General features: G+C 23.9%; 1 protein-coding gene across 5 annotated transcripts in view; it reads left to right on the forward strand.

Annotated features, from left to right (window-relative positions):
- LOC126894728 (leucine-rich repeat-containing protein 4C-like) overlaps positions 1–19681 on the forward strand; it is a 92876-nt gene that overhangs the window by 20888 nt on the left and 52307 nt on the right. For all 5 annotated transcript variants that reach the window (XR_007701491.1, XR_007701492.1, XR_007701490.1 and 2 more), the window contains exon 2: positions 9384–9434. The gene's annotated coding sequence lies outside the window, so the exon portion shown is untranslated. The remainder of the gene's footprint in view (positions 1–9383; positions 9435–19681) is intronic.

The following is a 19681-nucleotide window of genomic DNA, read 5'->3' on the forward strand; positions in this document are numbered from 1 at the left end:
AAAAAGGGTTTATTAAAAAATATTATTTCTCATAAAAAAATTGTGTGGATCCATAAACTTTTCAATAAGTTATAGCATTATAAAGTTAAATATAATATAAATAATAAAATCGAGAATTTTCACACGAAAATAGCATTCGGTAGCCATTTTCGCCGTGAAGACAAGTCCAGAGGTCAAATTTTTTTTTTTCAAATTAAAGTATATTACATTAGCTTTAATTTAAGATATATATAAAAGTGTCAGACCTTCCGGAACATTTTCAAAAGTTAAGTTGAAAAAGTTAAATTTTTGTAAAAAAGTTGTCATTTTAAATCCCCCCCTTGTGGTCAGGTTAAGCGTCAGATTTACAAAAAAAATATACCAAATGATAAGTAAAAACATCAAGCATCTATATAAAAAAAAATTATATTAATATGTTCATTTTTGAAAAAGTTAGAGCATTATTAAGTTAAAAATATAAAAAAAAATTATTTTACAAAAATCGTAATTTTTTATTAACTTTGATGTCAACTTTCACCACGAAGACAAGTCCAGAGGTCAAATTTTTTTTTTTAAAATTAAAGTATATTACATAAGCTACAATTTAAGATATATATAAAAGTGTCAGACCTTCCGGAACATTTTCAAAAGTTAAGTTGAAAAAGTTCTACTTTCTATATGCATTTTTTATATTTGAAGCCCCCCCATATATAGGGAAATAGTCTGATTTAAAAAAAAAGTATATCCAATGAAAGATGTATATAAATACTACTTCTCATGAAAAAATTGTATTGATCCATACATTTTTTAAAAAGTTATAGCACTTTAAAGTAAAAAATGTAAATTATAAAATCGAAAATTTTCACACAAAAATAGCATTCGGTAGCCGTTTTCACCATGAAGACAAGTCCAGAGGTCAAATTTTTTTTTTTCAAATTAAAGTACATTACATTAGCTTTAATTTAAGATATATATAAAAGTGTCAGACCTTCCGGAACATTTTCAAAAGTTAAGTTGAAAAAGTTAATTTTTTGTGAAAAAGTTGTCATTTTAAATCCCCCCCTGTGGGCAGATAAAGTGTCAGATTTACAAAAAAAATATACCAAATGATAGGTAAAGACATCAAGCATCTATATAAAAAAAAATTATATTGATATGTTCATTTTTGAAAAAGATAGAGCATTATTAAGTTAAAAATATAAAAAAAAATTATTTTACAAAAATCGTAATTTTTTATTAACTTTGATGTCAACTTTCACCACGAAGACAAGTCCAGTGGTCAATTTTTTTTTTTTTAAATTAAAGTATATTACATAAGCTTCAATTTAAGATATATATAAAAGTGTCAGACCTTCCGGAACATTTTCAAAAGTTAAGTTGAAAAAGTTAATTTTTTGTGAAAAAGTTGTCATTTTAAATCCCCCCCTGTGGGCAGGTTAAGTGTCAGATTTACAAAAAAAATATACCAAATGATAAGTAAAGACATCAAGCATCTATATAAAAAAAAATTATATTGATATGTTCATTTTTGAAAAAGTTAGAGCATTATTAAGTTAAAAATATAAAAAAAAATTATTTTACAAAAATCGTAATTTTTTATTAACTTTGATGTCAACTTTCACCACGAAGACAAGTCCAGAGGTCAAATTTTTTTTTTTCAAATTAAAGTATATTACATTAGCTTTAATTTAAGATGTATATAAAAGTGTCAGACCTTCTGGAACATTTTCAAAAGTTAAGTTGAAAAAGTTAATTTTTTGTGAAAAAGTAACGGCAGTTTTTAGTAAAAAAAATTTAAAAAATTTCGAAAATTAGCAATTTTTAAATTTGTAATTTTTTTGGAGGTTTCCCCCATTTACGGGGAACGAGGGAATTTTTTTCAATTTTGAAGGGTAATGTCTTCGACTAGATACGATTTGTGATCTTTTGACGTATGGTTGAAGGAAATCCGTTCGGTGAGAGCTGAGAAAAAGTGGTAACAGACACACAAAAAAAAAAAACACATCATAGTAAAACCAATACCTTCTCAGCTTCGCATCGAAGCTAAAAGTGAAACAATAAAATAGCTATGTAGAATTTAAAACTCAATTTTTTGTTTTTAATATAAATGTATACAAGGTATTTTATTGTTGCATTTATCATGGGAATTGTATTAAATGGTATGATTTTTGTTTTTATTACTCATTTATCTCAAAAAAAGGTTTTGCTGCACTTAAATAAACAGTAAACAAGTATTATGTATCATTGATGCGCTGTAAATTGCCTTGAAATAATATGGAAACACATTTTATAAATGAATTTAAAAAGCATCTTTAATCGTATTTTACGAATGAATTTAAAGAATCCATTAATAAATAAATACTTTTATAAGTATATAATATATATATATATATATATATATTCATTTTATATTTAAAATGTAATTTGCGTTAATTATTAAAATTATAGTTCTTCAAAGAGGTGCGCTGTATTTGAACTTGAATATTATGTGAGAGGCCCATGAAATTCAAATATAAATTTAATGTTATAAGATATAAAAAATAAATGTTAAAATAACAACTTAATTTTTTAAATATGATAACATAAAATACATACATAAACATACCTAACAATTTTTAATAATAATATTTAATGATCAACTAGTGGTTGATATAGTTTAAGAATTGTGTATTATATATATATATATATATATTTAATAACACTATTTTAAGTAATTTTTAATATTTAACTAAAAGTTTTTGTTTGTAAATTTCAATCATTTTTATAAACTAATTCATGTTTTGTATAACAACATAATTAATTGTAAGAATATTTATTATAATAAATAAATTTTATTAATAAAAATATATATCAAATATTTTTTTTATGTTCCTAAGTCAATTAAGTTAAAAATTTCCGATTATAGCTACTTCTAAGAATAATTGATTTGTTTAATAAATTTAATTAATTAAAACGATTTTAATTCAAAATTATATTTTAGGTAAATATGTTTATCTAAAAGGCAAGTGTAAGGGTCAAACCTTTCTATTTTTATTAATGACCGTCCGTTTGACCCGCCGTTCGTTATCGAATGGTTCCTATCATTCGTTATGACGAACGTTTTTTGTTGTTCTAAACGGTCGTCCGTTCGTTGTTTCATACGTTTCGAACATGTTCATGAATAATGTTCGTTATACAGGGTGTTCAGTAAGTCAGGAAACGGGTTTCTATTGTTCTCATTGTTACAAGCAATGAGAACAATAGAAACCCGTTTCCTGACTTACTGAACACCCTGTAGAATAAAATCTGAACGTATACGTTCGTGAACGGATTCTATTGTTTTTTAGGTATGAGGTAAAAATTCTATTGTTCCGCGAAAGTAAACGTTCATCGAACGGATTCTATTGTTCTATTAGGTTTATGGCCTTCTAGGTATTGTTCGATAAATGTTTAAGTTCCATGATTGTTGGCAATTCACTATAATAATATAAATTATTATGTCGAATTTTTAATTTATACAACTTGATTTTTAATATTAAAATATTTATTTTTGACATATTACTTTTTAATAACAATAGTTTATTACTAACACATACATTTATAATTTGTAAATTTAACTTGATGTGAATTTAGTTTAAGTAATTTGCCAAAATTATATAAATAATTTAATTACACAAATTCTAAAAAAAAATTTATTTCCAATTGCATAATAATAAAATTATTAATATACTTTAAAACAACACTATAATTTTCGAATATAAAGTGCTACATATATTTTATATTTTATATTATTATTTTATTTTATTCATTTATTTATTATATTATTAATTAATATAATAATTAAATAAATATAACGTTAATTTAAAATTATATTTTAGGTAAATATATTTACCTAAAAGGTAAGTATAAGGGCCAAACCTTTCTATTGTTACACACGACCGTCCGTTCGATATTTCATACGTTCCGAACGTGTTCATGAAGAACAATTCGCCATATAAATCTATACAGGTGTTCAGTAAGTCAGGAAACGGGTTTCTATTGTTCTCATTGTTTGTAACATTGTTTGTTTAATCTGTATAAAATAAAATCTGAACGTATACGTTAGTGAACGGACGATTCAAAAATAGACCCCTTGTTTTCTTACTTAATGAACACCTGTATATAGGGTGTTCAGTAAGTTAGGAAACAGTTAAATTGTTACAAACAATGAGTACAATAGATATTCGTTTTTTTTAAATGGTAACATATATTTTTAATTTAATAAAATGTTTGAGTTTTTAATTTGAAAGTAAATGGCATTTGAATTTTTAATATAACTTTATTAGCTTATTAGATATAAACATTTAAAGTTTCAAAATTTTGAGTTAATATACATGTATAATACACATGGGATTGTAAATACAAGTAGCTAATTGGATTTTTATGACATTGCTGTCTCAGTCACGGATTGTTTATTATCAATTATGATTATCAATAGATATACTTTCTGTATTGTCAGTTAGTGTATTTATAAACTCATAACAATGTGCCTTACTACAATTGATAATAACAATGCTGTGTACCTGCTAATATCGATGTTATAAAAAACCAATTAGCTACCTGTATTTGTAATCCCTTGTGTATTATACCTGTATATTAATTCAAAAATTCAAAAATTTGAAACTTTAAATGATTATATCTAATAAACGAATTAAGTTATATTAAAAATTCAAATGCCATTTATTATTAAATTAAAAACTTAAACATTTCATTAAATTAAAAATATGTGTTACCATTTAAAAAAACCAAGTTTACACCCTTACCAGGCATAAGGGATGAACTTAAAAAGTATTACATAGTTAATAATTCAAGAATAATGTGTAACTAAAGATAATAAAAAAAAAAAATGTTTAAATTATTATTATTCTGTAAGTAATTAAGTGGGTTATGATAAAAAAATCACCCTGTATATGTACCCGAGAGAAAGAAGGGACTAAGTAAATTTTGATTATTATTGAGGTTATTTTGTTATCTTATATGAAATTTCGTCGCGTGTCTTTTCACCATTTGTCATTTAAATCGTCTGATGCGTATGTATTCAAAATTCACAAAATTTAATAATTTTTAAATCCTTATAAAATCAATTATTTTTTGTGAAAATTTCATAATTGTAATTTAAACTAAAACAACAATGCATTGTTCTAAAGTTCCAATTTTTATTTTAAAAATGGCATTCATACTCAACTTTAAAGATCCAATAAATTTATTAAAGTTGATGAAACAGTCCCACATTTTATATAATTCATTAACCTATATGATATAATTTTAGAATAGTTAAAAAGAAAAGATATAATTTTTGAAGTGGAACTTCTTTACAGAGAGTCAAAAAAAATAGATTATCGCGTATTGCGGTTGGCCGTTACGGGCGGATTCTATTGTTTTTTAGGTATGCGGTAAAAATTCTATTGTTCCGCGAAAGTAAATGTTCATTAAACGAATTCTATTGCTCTATTAGGTATATGGTCAAAATTTTATTGATCGATGAATATTTAAGAACAACGTGAGCGTTTCATAACGTTTAAGTTCACGATTGTTTGCAATTTATAATAATACAAATAAATATATTAAATTTTAAATTCATACAACTTGATATTTAATATTAAAATATTTATTTTGATCAATATATTCCTTTTAATAACATTAATTTATTACTAATTTGTATAAATTCATTGATTGTTAATTTAATTCACTTGATATAAATTAAGAAAAATGGAATGCATTATTTATTTTAAATAATTTAACTACACAAATTCTAAAATAGTAATTAAGTACTGGTCTAAAAGTTGTTAACAAAGGTTAATTTTCAACATAACTTGAATATTAGTACGTATCTAATAAAAATTCATCACTTGTGTTTAAAATTTAAAATATATTTAAAAAAAATATTTTAAAACTAAAATATATAAACATTATAAATACTAAACACATACTCACTATGTTTTATCGTTGATAATGAAAAAAATGTTCCTGAAATAGGTATCCAAGGTATTTTTAGTAATTTTTTTGGCATTTTAAGTCGAATATTGGTTAGTTTTAAATTAATATTTTAAATATTTTGTTATTTTGAAATAGTATGTTTCATTATTGTCTTATATTAATTTTTGTTTTATCTTTTTTTTTAATTGTGAAGATTAAAAATGTATAAGTATCATACAGAGTGTTGAGTAAGTAAGGAAACAGATAAATTGTTACATACAATGAGAACAATAGAAACCCGTTTCCATTCTTACTGAACACTATATACATTATATCAAGACAACAACTTAAAAACTAGTGTAGCATGAATGAAAGATAGGAAAAAACGCAAAGAAAATTGTTAATGAATGGTAATAAATCAGCATTTTATCTATATAATAACAAATTATTTTATGTTTTTATATAAATAACATTTTCCATCTCATTTGTATAAATTCTGATTTGAATATTTATTAACTTTTTGATTATCTATTCCAAACATTGGGCAGTACTACACTAATAAATTATTAATACAATGCTATAATATACTTTTAATTATTTCGAATTTTGACTTTTATGTTTATGTAGTAAAATATACAATTGAATATTATCGTACTTTATGTTAGCAATCTATTATATTAGCTATAGTTTTAAATATTTCAATTATTCCCCTGTTTGAATTATATCCTATCATTAAAATTAACTTCCTGAGGGATTTTAATTGAGTAAACCAATATAATGTCTTCCATTTGTTAAAAAATTCTTAAATATAGTAAATTTATATTACTATTAACAAAAGTGAATGATGTACAATGTAGTTATTGTAGTAATTTTACTAATGTAAATTAAAAGTTAAAAAAGGTCTCGCAAAAGTTTTTATTTGCGAATTGGGTTTTTAAAATTTTATCCTTTTTAGCTATATCTTTAAAAAAAATTATTGAAGTTTTGTTCAATAACATGTATAAAATATGTGTAACATATCAATTATGAGTAATTTACATTTTATACACCTTGCACAGTTTTAATTATTATAAACATCATATCTGAGAAAAAAAACCAATTCGGCGTTAAAATAAGTTGCTTAGAGATATTAAAAAATTTTAATGTCTTAACATCATGTAAAAGTTTACTATAAAAATTAAGTAAAATTTGTTTAGAATTTTTAAACCTAAGAATAATAATCACAAATTCAACGATAGATATTATATGTGTTGTTATAGTCTATTATAGTCAAAATGTTTAATTAATTTGTGGTTTCGTATGCGAATACGAATTCAATTGAAATAGCAAAAATTACTGTTTATTATATTTATGTATCTCTAAAATTACCAAAAAATGTTAATACATTTTTGAACATTCGTGTAAAAAGATTTAACAAAAATCTCCACATAGAATTAGCACTTACAAGCGTTATTTTATAAAAATACATAAGCAAGCGAAATATCACAATATTCTTCGAGGGTCAAACCTTCTCCTTAACAGAGAAAACGTCTTGGGTTCATTATAGATTATCAATAATAACCTTGCTGTATATATTATCCTTTCGATATCTCTATTACAATATAATATTTCATAAATACTACACGGGCTATATACACTAACTACAGGGAAGTATACCAATTTATGTAGGTAAAATTATTCACTCTATGTAGATTATATTAATTTCATATACAATTAAAATAATACTGAACTCTAATAACGTTTTAATAACAATTTATTAATAGTTATTTAATAGTTTCAATTTATCGTGTTTAAATGGAAAAAATGCACAATTTTTTTTTAAACTGTCGTCAATAAAAATTATCATTATACTTTTTTAAATATTTATTCTACTAAAACGTTAACGGTATTGAGATAATTTTAAAATACATTTTATAAGTACAAACTATTACAAAAAAATGTATATTATATTATTTTAAATAAAAAATAATAATTATTTGTATTAGCAAAGTGTCGTGGTTCATAATATCAAGCAATATTATTTCTTTTATCAGATTGAAACGACCGGAAATTAAAAATTTAAATCTGCTTTCAAATTATGATTTATAATGTTTATAGGTAGCGAGAAGATTAGATTTTAAATAAGATATTCATGTGATTAATAATGCCTAGTTTTTTCCTCTTTTATTATGATATTTAATTAAAACTAAAAGGTCTCCTAATAATTAGCTTAGAAACTTCCTTGAATAAATTTTAAATAGAGAAGTTTTATATCTCATTGAAATAAATTATTCACAGTTTTAATTACTTTGAACCGTTTGTCTTAATGTCAATAAAAATAATTTAAAAAAAAAATCTGTATTTGTTTAGAATTCTGTAAAACTCACGTATAAAATTTCATGATTTTGTACCATAGACTTTTAATAATAAAAAAATGAATGGAATCTTAAACTTTATTACATGATATTTTTGTTGGAGTAAATATTTACTCCTTTATTAAATTAAATGAATAAATATTTATTCCTTTAACAAATTAAAAGAATAAATATGTACTCCTTTAATATATTAAAAAAAAATCCGTTAAGTAATATTGATTATTGGCTATCTATTTATAATTTCTAAAAAATCGAGTTTTCTAATTGATTTGGCAAAAAAAAAATATATGTATTTAGAAATATTAATCAGTTGTAAATAAAATCAAAAGTAAACAAAATATTTTTGCAAAATAAATTTATACTGATAGAAAAAAGAATATTTGAACTATTTAAAAATCATTAATAAATTGTGAAAAATTATTTGTTAATAAATAGTTTCTCTTATGTTTACATTGTAAACATCATTTATCAATGTCATTTGTGTTCAAGTAAATTGAAGTGTAAACATTTATCTTAAAATTAGTTATAAATTAAAATAAATATTTTAAATAGAAGTTTTACATTCTTCTATTTTTCGAACTTAATATGCTACAGAGATTGTCGATCCTCCTTCACATGTTAGGGAGTCAAAGATAGTTCTTGGCTAGGTCAATGATGGATGGGATGGGTATTATGGCCGACTCGCACCAGTGAACAGATACCATCAGAGAAAATCACTAAAAAAATCTCGTCGGCACCTTAGGGATCGAACCGGTACGCCGAAACATACGTTTTTACACACTAGGCCAGGCTGAGCCTCTTAAATAGATTCTAAGTGTTATTTTAAAATAATGTTTTTAGACTTTCATATACATATAATATTTGCTAGCATATAATATTGAACTAGTTATTATTCTGAATAGAGTCTCTAAGTAGCGTTAATTTATTTGAGTTTATGTTCATGAGTTTACATGAATAAATACCATATGTAATTACAATACAAGTTTAGTTACATAAATGAAATATTGTTATGGAAAGAAACGATACACTTATTTTGTCTTATTACGTTAATATTAGTACAATTTAATGAATTGATTGATTTTATTTTAATAAAAAAGTTGTTATTATTATTTCTAGGTATTCTTGGTGAAATCAATTTATAAATTGCAGACTCCGACAATAATGAAGGTAATTGTTTTAAAGTATAAGTGTAATTGATGATGATGATTTTATTTTTCAATATGCGTAAAATCATATATTAGGAACAAAAATAAAATTTAAATAAATTACTGTAACTGATGTCCAATTTTTTCAGTAACTTAACTCATTCTTATAATCTGTTAAATGTTTAGCAAGAGTAAAACAAAATAAGGAATTTCTTTGCATGTTTATTATTAAATTCCTCTTAAAAATTAAGTTTTATTATTTCTTAAAGAGACCTATATTAATAAGATTTTTATATTTAGGGTTGGTGATTTTCTTAAGAGGTTTTATAACATATACACTTAAGCTGTTAAACTTGTGACTAACGTTCTTCAGTATTTTAACGTAATTCCTTGAAGCAATGATATGTGTAATATATAGAGTATATATAGATAAGAACAGTTTTAAAATTTTTCTCTCTCGGGCAAATTGAATAATTCAAGGCGGTACTTAGGTGGTGGACCAGATGTTATCCTTTGTTGATATGTCAACAGCTTTTATAGGCTGGAACATCTTTGGTACGTTTTAGTATACAGTTTCGCAGATGTTCTAAAATTTTAGCCCGTACTAAAGTTATATACACAAGCACATTATCACTATAAATGTTTACTTAGTTCAGTTAAAAGAAGCGACGTTGTGACTATCTATAGATAGAATGAATCATTGTTGTACTGATCAAACATCAAAACAGTAATACTTAAGATTAGACACTATAGAAAAGCATCCAATAACTTTTAATACTATATTACGTTATTAATAGATTTCTTAACTTACAGCTATCAATAGTTTTTGAAGTATGGTGATCAATTTATGGCGCGTATATCAATTTATCACTGAACTGTACCGAATACTGTTTTTGAATTTTAGTTATCTATTCAAAATCTTAGTAATTTTTGACAGTATTTTTTACTACGATTTTTTTTCGTTGTATAATTAATAATAAATTTAAAGAAATACGCTCAAAAAATCTTTAACTTCGTTTTTTATAGTTGTATTAAAAAAAATATTCAATACATGTAGTTTATTGTTCGCAACATTTTTTCTTGTTATTTTATTAATTATCCCTTAAAAGTCAAAGGAATGTTATAAATTTGATGGTTTTGTATTCAGTAAATTATTTTGTAACTTCTATAATAATTTTTAATATTTTAAGAGAACAGTCGACATTATTATATTTAAAATTTTTAAATAACTCCTAAAAATATGTTTATAATTACATAGAATCTTTTTATTTGAAAAAGGATATTATAAAAATTGAAGTGAATCATAAACATTTGTAAATTAAATATCATATTTGTACTTGTATAGATCAACTAAAATGTTTTTCGTGATTATTTCAAATAATAAATTATACTGACAAGAATTATTTTTAATTTAACTTAATATTTTTAATCATGTTTATAGCCGTGTTAATTCAAAGATTTAAATTACATTAGGCGAAAAAATTCAGTTGACAATATCTTATTATAATTATATCATAAAATTTTTTATGAACGAAAATTTAATGTGTTTTAATTAGAAAAATCGCTAAAAGTGTACTTGTGAGTTTAATAAATATTTTTCATCAGTTTTCATGGTAAATATTTGAAAAAGTATAGTATGTTGTATTTTATTTTAATATTATGAAATTAACTTTGTCGGAGTCTACTCATGGCAGGCAAATATCCTATTTAGGATTTTGGCTTGTATAAATCTAAAAATAATATAAATAGTTTAGGTAACCAACATAATGAATTTTGAACCTGGTAGAATGATTTCTTTTTTCAAATAAAGTTTGAGTACACCACATGATATGTTTCACTTAATCAATTATTTAATTACATTTACTACGTGTTCGAAAAAAAAATTAAAAATTTTTGTTTAATGAGTTAATTGTACCTATAAAATGGATTCTTTTCTTAAGTATAACACTGCTGTTTAACCGTAAAATTCTCGAATGTATTCTATTTGTTCAATGTTGATTTTAAACAACGATAATGCTATACTATTACGTTAAAAAAAAACGGTAGCACAGTGGGGTCGAGGCACAGTGTGGATGAGGCATAGATGGGACAAGTATAGATGATATCTGACAGTGATTAAAATCACTATCATAAGAAACGCTTCGATGCAAATCTGTAGATAGTGTTTCCTTTAGAGAAATTGGTGAAATATTTTAAAAGCAACATGAACTCTTATTTCTTTAATTATATCCTGATTAGTAGTTCTTTGATTTTAAAATATAATATATGAATAAATACTAATTATAGTTTTTAAATTTAGTATGAAATTGTGAGGCCAGCTATGATGTATGGTTAATAGTGTTGGGCGGTTGATAAGAAAGTAGAGCAGAGAATAAGTGTAGCAGAGATGAGAATGCTTAGTTGGATGAGTGGAGTGACTAGAGAAGATAGGATAAGGAACGAGCATATAAGAGGAAGTATAGGTGTTGCGTCAATCGTGGATAAGATGACAGAAAATAGACTTAGATTGTTTAGTCATGGTATGAGGAAAGAAGAATCGAAAGCTGTAAGAACAGTTATAGAAATGAATGTTGAAGGAAGAAGAGATAGAGGAAGACCAAAAAAGAGATGGAGGGATGCTATTGAATGCGATTTGAGGACAGCTGATGTGAGCGTAGAAGATGTGGGAGATCGTGTCAAGTGGAATCTTAGGATAAGGGTGCCCGACCCCAAGTAGTTGGGATTAAGGCAAAGAAAAAGAAAAATATTACCAGATATTCCGGTGGCAATTGACATAATATGATTGTTATTTCGGAATGTACAATTTAGCGTTTAGTTGGGTTTAAATAATATAGCGTCAAATCAATTACCTACTCTATCGGTTGTATCTCAATATACACTACACTTTAATGATACAATAAATAAATAAACTCACACATACACACATATGCATTTATAACATTGTGTCTAATGTAAGTATAACATGATAAAAAGTAACCGTAAAATGAAAAAAATGGAATATAAATTTTATTACTCATATTAAATGTAATGTAACTCGAAAAATATTTGTTTAAATGAAAAAATATAAGATTATATTTTTATTTATAATTGTCTTTTAAACAACTTTTGTGCGAAACTTTTTTTTGTAAGTTAAATATTTTTTTTTGAGAAAATTAAGAAAGCTCATATTTTTGAACTTTTGCGAGGATTTAAAAAAAAAGCTCAATTCCAATCTTGAGGACTATTAGTATGTCATTATACATATTTTAATTCAACTTTTAAAAAAACAAAATTTTTTCCGCAATTTTTCCTTTGTTGACTGGCCTAGATGTCAATTTTAAACTTGTAATTGAGCTAAAAGTTATGGTAATATATTCAATTTATTTTACTATAAACTTTCATAAATCTTTATCAAAAATTTTTCATCAACTTTAAAGAACCAAAAAAATAGGTTAAAATTGAAAATTTGGACTGATTATTTTTAACATATTAAAAATCAAATCAGTAATAATTTGAAAACAAATTTTTTTTTCTTTTAATTATTATTTTATATATATAATTAGTAATAATATAAAAAATTAGAAGTGATAGAAATAGTCTACTTGCAGATTTGAAAACAACGCGAAAAGTTGATTTAGAAAAGTATATTTTTGCTTCTGATGAAAGTTCCTTGTAGTCCAGTGCATTTTTTTATAGTAACAAACAGTTTTTATTGAAAATTATTGTATCAAGCCCTTTAAATTTTTATACACGTAAAAGTAAAGCAAAATATAACTTCTTTATTATTTTTATAATTTCTCCGTTTAAATTACAATATTAAATATCAATTTCATACTAAATTTAATAATTATAATTAGTATATATTCAAATATTATATTTTAAAATCAAAGAACTACTAATCATGATATAATTAAAGAAATAAGAGTTGATGTTGCTTTTGGAATAATCCACCAATTGCCTAATTAAAACAAAAAAAAAAAAAGTTTGTTGGGAATTTTTTCTGCTATTCTGCAAAATTACTCCTTCGTTGACTAGAATGAATCATTAAATAGAAAATTTTATGAGAATTAAAACAATGTTATTTTTAAGATTAATATGCAGTCAGAAAGTTTTATAATTATTATTTATTGTAAATTTATCAGAAAAACTCATTATTTTTTGCATTTTTATCGTAATAGAACACTTAAATAGAAATCATAGTAATCATTTCTAAGTAATTTTTGATATTTAAAAAGATTCTACTATTGAAATATCCAGAACTGAATTAATTTTAATGATTTACTTTAACTAAAAAAAAAAAAGTTAATATTTTGAATCCCTCTTGTGGGCAGGTAAAGGGTTAGATTTATAAAAAAAACCAAATGATAGATAAAGACATGCATCTAAATAAAAAAAAATATACTGATTTGGTCATTTTTGATAAAGTTATAACAATTAACAAAGTTATAAGTTTTATACACTGGACTACAAGGAACTTCCATCAGAAACAAAAATATACTATTCTAAATCAACTTTTCGCGATGTTTTAAAATGTGCAATTAGACTTTTTCTATAACTTCTAAGTTTTAATATTATTAAAAAATAGTTTTTACATATAAAAAAAAATAATTAAGAACAAAAAAAATTGTTTTAAATTAATACTGATTTGATATAATATTTAATATTAATTTGATTATTAATAAGTTAAAAATAAGGAAAATGACATATTTAACCAATTTTGTTAATCGTTTAAAGTTGATTGTTGTAAATGTTTATAAAAAAAAAAAAAAATTTATTTTACCATAACTTTTAGCTCAATTGGTAAGTTTGACATTGACATAATTAAATAGAAAATTTTATGACAATTAAAAAAATTGTATCGTTAAGATCAATATGCAGTCAGAAAGTTTTATAATTACTATTTATTGTAAATTTATCAGAAAAGCTCAATATTTTTTTGCATTTTTATGGTAATAGATAACTTAAATAGAAGTAATAGTAATAATTTCCTAGGAACTTTTGTTGTTTGTTGAAAAGATTCTATAATTGAAATATTGAGAACTTAATTAATTTTAATGATTTACTTTAACTAAATGTACCAATCAAAACAAAGTTGTTAAAAAGATTTACTCAATTGAGTTTATTATAAAATTTGATTATATTTGTAAAAATCAATTGTTAATTCAGGAGAAAAAACAATCATTTTTTTTAGAAATGATTTATATAGCAACACGTTAGAAAAAAATTTGAATATTATAGTCTAATAGTAGCACACACAAACAGAGTAATAAAATTATTAAATTACAAAGTAAAATGATTTAATTTTGTAGTTGAAACCTATCATATCAAACTTCATTCGTTAATAAATATTTTGAAAACATTAGAAATTAATGATTTTAATTGTCTTTATGGAGACGATGTAATAACTAACTGTTTAATTGATAAATTAGAATTTTTTTTTCAATTTTTGAGAGTAATATCTTCAACTAGATACGAATTGTAGTAATTTGACGTATTGTTGAAAAAAGTAGGTCAAGTTAGAGCAGAGAAAATAAATGATAGTCACAAAAAAATATCTTCTCGGCTTTGCATCGAAGCGAAAACTTAAAATATAGTAAAATAATTTTAATACGAATAAGAAATTTCTTCTTGCAAGGGGCGACTAAAGTGATGGGATCCTTGATCTTTATTGAAGTTATTGAATCTAAATGTGATAAAAATCAAACGAGTTAAAATTTATACTAACTTAAAAAGAATTAAGAAAAAATGCAAAAAATTCATTGCCATATGCGGGTTGGAACCTCGTACCCCAAGCGTGTAAAACATAAATTTTACCAACTCGGCAACCGTACGTTGCTTCCGGCGGTTGAAAAATTGGCTATTTAAGCTAGTTCAAATTTCAAAGTTATTTTTCTCGACTTAAAAGAAACAAACATATTTAAATAAGTTTAACTATCTATACTATATCAATTTTAATTTATATAATATTTATGAAAATCTGTACTCCCCTTGTCAGGTATTTTAAAATAAAATAAAATACAAAACCCAGAATTTTAACACAAAAATAGCATATTTTTGCATACGGTAGTCATTTTTACCATGAAGACAAATCCAGAGGTCAAATTTTTTTTTTTCACATTAAAGTATATTACATAAGCTTTAATTTAAGATATATTTAAAAGTGTCAGTATTTCCGGAATACTTTCAAAAATTAAATTGAAAATATCGTAGTAACAATACGCATGTTTAAAGTTTTGACCCCCCTTGTTAAAGGGGTATGATCCGATTTACAAAAAAAGCGTGCCAGATGAAAGGGGTATATAAATATTTATTATAAAAAAATAATAATATTGATCCATACATTTTTCCAAAAGTTATATAAAATATAAATTAAATAATATAACATATAAAATCGAGATTTTTTTCACGGAAATCGTACGTTTTTCTTTAACTTTGATGTCCGTTTTCACCACGAAGACAAGTCCAGAGGTCAAATTTTTTTTTTTCAAATTAAAGTATATTACATAAGCTTTAATTTAAGATATATTTAAAAGTGTCAGTATTTCCGGAATACTTTCAAAAATTAAATTGAAAATATCTTAGTAACAATACGCATGTTTAAAGTTTTGACCCCCCTTGTTAAAGGGGTATGATCCGATTTACAAAAAAAGCGTGCCAGATGAAAGGGGTATATAAATATTTATTATAAAAAAATAATAATATTGATCCATACATTTTTCCAAAAGTTATATAAAATATAAATTAAATAATATAACATATAAAATCGAGATTTTTTTCACGGAAATCGTACGTTTTTCTTTAACTTTGATGTCCGTTTTCACCACGAAGACAAGTCCAGAGGTCAAATTTTTTTTTTTCAAATTAAAGTATATTACATAAGCTTTAATTTAAGATATATATAAAAGTGTCAGTCTTTCCGGAACATTTTCAAAAGTTAAGTTGAAAAAGTTCTACTTTCTATACGCATTTTAAAAGGTTTGCACCCCCCCTGTATAAAGGGAAATGGTCCGATTTTAAAAAAAAGTATGTCGAATGAAAGAAGTATATATAAAGTATTTATCATTAAAGAATAAAGTTGATTCATGCATTTTTTAAAAAGTTATAGCAACATAATGTTAAAAAATGTAAAATATAATATCAAGAATTTTTTCACAAAAATAGCATATTTTTGCATACGGTAGTCATTTTCACCATGAAGACAAGTCCAGAGGTCAAATTTTTTTTTTTCAAATTAAAGTATATTACATTAGCTTTAATTTAAGGTATATATAAAATTGTCAGTCTTTCCGGAACATTTTCAAAAGTTAAGTTGAAAAAGTTAATTTTTTGTAAAAAAGTTACCATTTTGAAACCCCATCCTTTGGGCTGTTAAAGGGTCAAATGTTCACAAAAATATATAAAATGATAGGTAATTATCTAAGGTATCTATAAAAAAAAAAATTATATTGATTCGGTCATTTTTAAAAAAGTTATGGCAATTTTAAGTAAAAAAAATTGAAAAAATATCGAAAATTAGCGATTTTTAAATTTGTAATTTTTTGGGGGATTTCCCCCGTTTACGGGGAACGAGGGAATTTTTTTCAATTTTTGAGGGTAATGTCTTCGACTAGATACGATTTGTGATCTTTTGACATATTGTTCATCAAAATCGGTCCAGCGAGAGCTGAGATTGAGCGTTCACAGACACAAAAAAAAAAATAAAAAAATAAAAAAACACATCATAGTAAAATTAATACCTTCTCAGCTTCGCATCGAAGCTAAAATTAACTAAATCAAACTTATTTAAACTATAACTTATGGATAAAGTGTTCTGTGTTAAATAACTTATGAGACTAAGCAAGCTGGTTAAAGCTTTCTGACACGTTTTTCTTTTTATTGGTGAGTAGAATGTAATAATTTTCCTCACTTCTGAAAATGACTCTTTGGAAAGATAATCATGAAACACAATTACCATTTCTCGAAACCCTTAAATTCAAGAGGAAGTAATTCTATTTTAAATAATAATCCCAGATGTAAACCACATTTAAAACGATTTATGTATGCCCGGAAGCTATCTTTGAAACAAAAAAAAATTTAAGTTATTAACGAGATTTATAACTTTAAGCTGTAACCAAATGAATTTTTAATTTAGTAATTACATGGAAGCAACATTACATTGAGTCAAGTTTAAAAACTTCATAAATTATTTATAACAGTCATGCTAGTTTGTAATACTTGTATTCGTTATTATGATCATATTTGTTTGTACCAATTATTTAAGCTTCGATTTGATTTTTAAACGGTTTTATTAAATACAATTTTTCTAATAAGATAAGATTTATGTCAGAGTTTACATTATACTTAACTGAGTAAAGCAATAAAATAGTGATTAAAATAAATAAAATATAATGATGATTGATCATTTNATAAAATAGTGATTAAAATAAATAAAATATAATGATGATTGATCATTTGTGGCTAATATTATTTATAATTCAAAAATATTAATTATATAATAAAAAATATTTAACCCATAAAAATGACTAATAAATCACGTATAAAATTTCGAAAAAAATGTTACCATCATCAGTGCTAAACATATACTAATACGTTAACCGAGAAATATCCCCTTGTATATTTCTAGTGATCTTATTACCTATTGATGTTGTCACTTAGTGATTCTATTACCTAGTGATGTTATCGCTTAATTGATTGTCATACTTTGTCAGGTTAAATTTAGTAAAATTTTACAGTGAGCAAAAATCCCAATTAATTAAATTATTCTTATTTAGAAATATTTCTATATGAAAATATTTAAATTTATATAAGATACGGGATATTTTATAATATTACTTATTTAAATGATTTCCCATAAATATATAATTCGGGAAATAATAGTGGCCCATTGTGACAAATATTAATTGCCTGACTTGAAATTTGCCAAATACTTAGTAAGGGTGATTTTATCTATTAAAAAAATTGACTGCTTTTCAGTTAAACATAACATTGAATTAGTTCGAAAAATGATCTGGCTATACTATTCAAATTATTAAAAGGTTAATTTATTTTGACCATATTTCTGAGTATTCCAATAAATATAACAATTGGTCTTCTTAAATACTGGCTAGGGTAACAAAACATAGAACTGAATAAAATAAATGAGGTTATAAAACAACAAATTTATATTTTTGATAATATTGAGTTTAACAATAAATATTTTTCAATTTCAAAATACATTTTATGAGCAAATTGAGAATATAACAATGGAAAATTAGTTATCATCATTTTTAGTAGATTTTTTCATGAGTAGGGTCAAAATAAATGATTGCAACAAAAATATAATTTCAAAATTAGTCCGAAAACGAAAGTAGAATATAAAAAGCAGAGCAGCGAGTACAATTACTAGCATAGTAGAATAAAATTTAATTAGGTCTCCCATTTTCTATTATCCCAGAATTTCAAATGGGCCATCTAAAATTCTTAAGAATTTTGGCATTGATTTAGTATAATCTAAGAGTAATACTTTAAGATATCTAAGATTCGTTTCCCTATTAAGACATATAGTTGATTATAATATCAGAATATTATTTAAAACTTCAAGTAATTATTATTTAAGCATTAAACTTGATTGCCAGAATTAGTTAATGTGCTAATGATTATCCTACATTTTATTGAAGAGATACTTAAACTAAATTATTTTTTCGCTTAAAAAAAATTAAAAATGTTCAATAGTTTCTGAGGTATACCTTACCTTAAATCGATCACACTATTCTATTTTTATTTTTAAATATATATTATAAATTACTCATTAAAGTTCAATTAAAACTTTTCTTTGTGAAAAAAAAAATAATGTGGAAATATAAATTAAAAAAACTTTTTAAATTCCATTCTTTTTTAATTATGAAAATAATTTTAACACCGACAAATCAATAGTATTATAGATTCTGCAAAGTAATACATTTTTTAATCGCTTTCTCAAGTCAGAATTTCTAGTCGGTCTGCTGATCTTTTTAGCTTCGATGCGAAGCGAAGAAGGTATTAATTTTACTATGATGTGTTTTTATTTTTTTATTTTTTTTTTTTTTTTTATGTCTGTTGCCACTTTTTCTCAGCTCTCACTGGACCGATTTCTTTCAAAGATACGTCAAAAGATCACAAATTGTATCTAGTTGAAGACATTACCCTTAAAAATTGAAAAAAATTCCCTCGTTCCCCGCAAATGGGGGAAATATCCAAAAAAATTACAAATTTAAAAATCGCTAATTTTCGAAATTTTTTCACTTTTTTTTCTTAAAACTTCCATAACTTTTT

The sequence above is a fragment of the Daktulosphaira vitifoliae genome, unplaced genomic scaffold, assembly GCF_025091365.1.
Source record: "Daktulosphaira vitifoliae isolate Bord-2020 unplaced genomic scaffold, ASM2509136v1 Scaffold_1, whole genome shotgun sequence".
Classification (NCBI taxonomy): Eukaryota; Metazoa; Arthropoda; class Insecta; order Hemiptera; family Phylloxeridae; genus Daktulosphaira; species Daktulosphaira vitifoliae.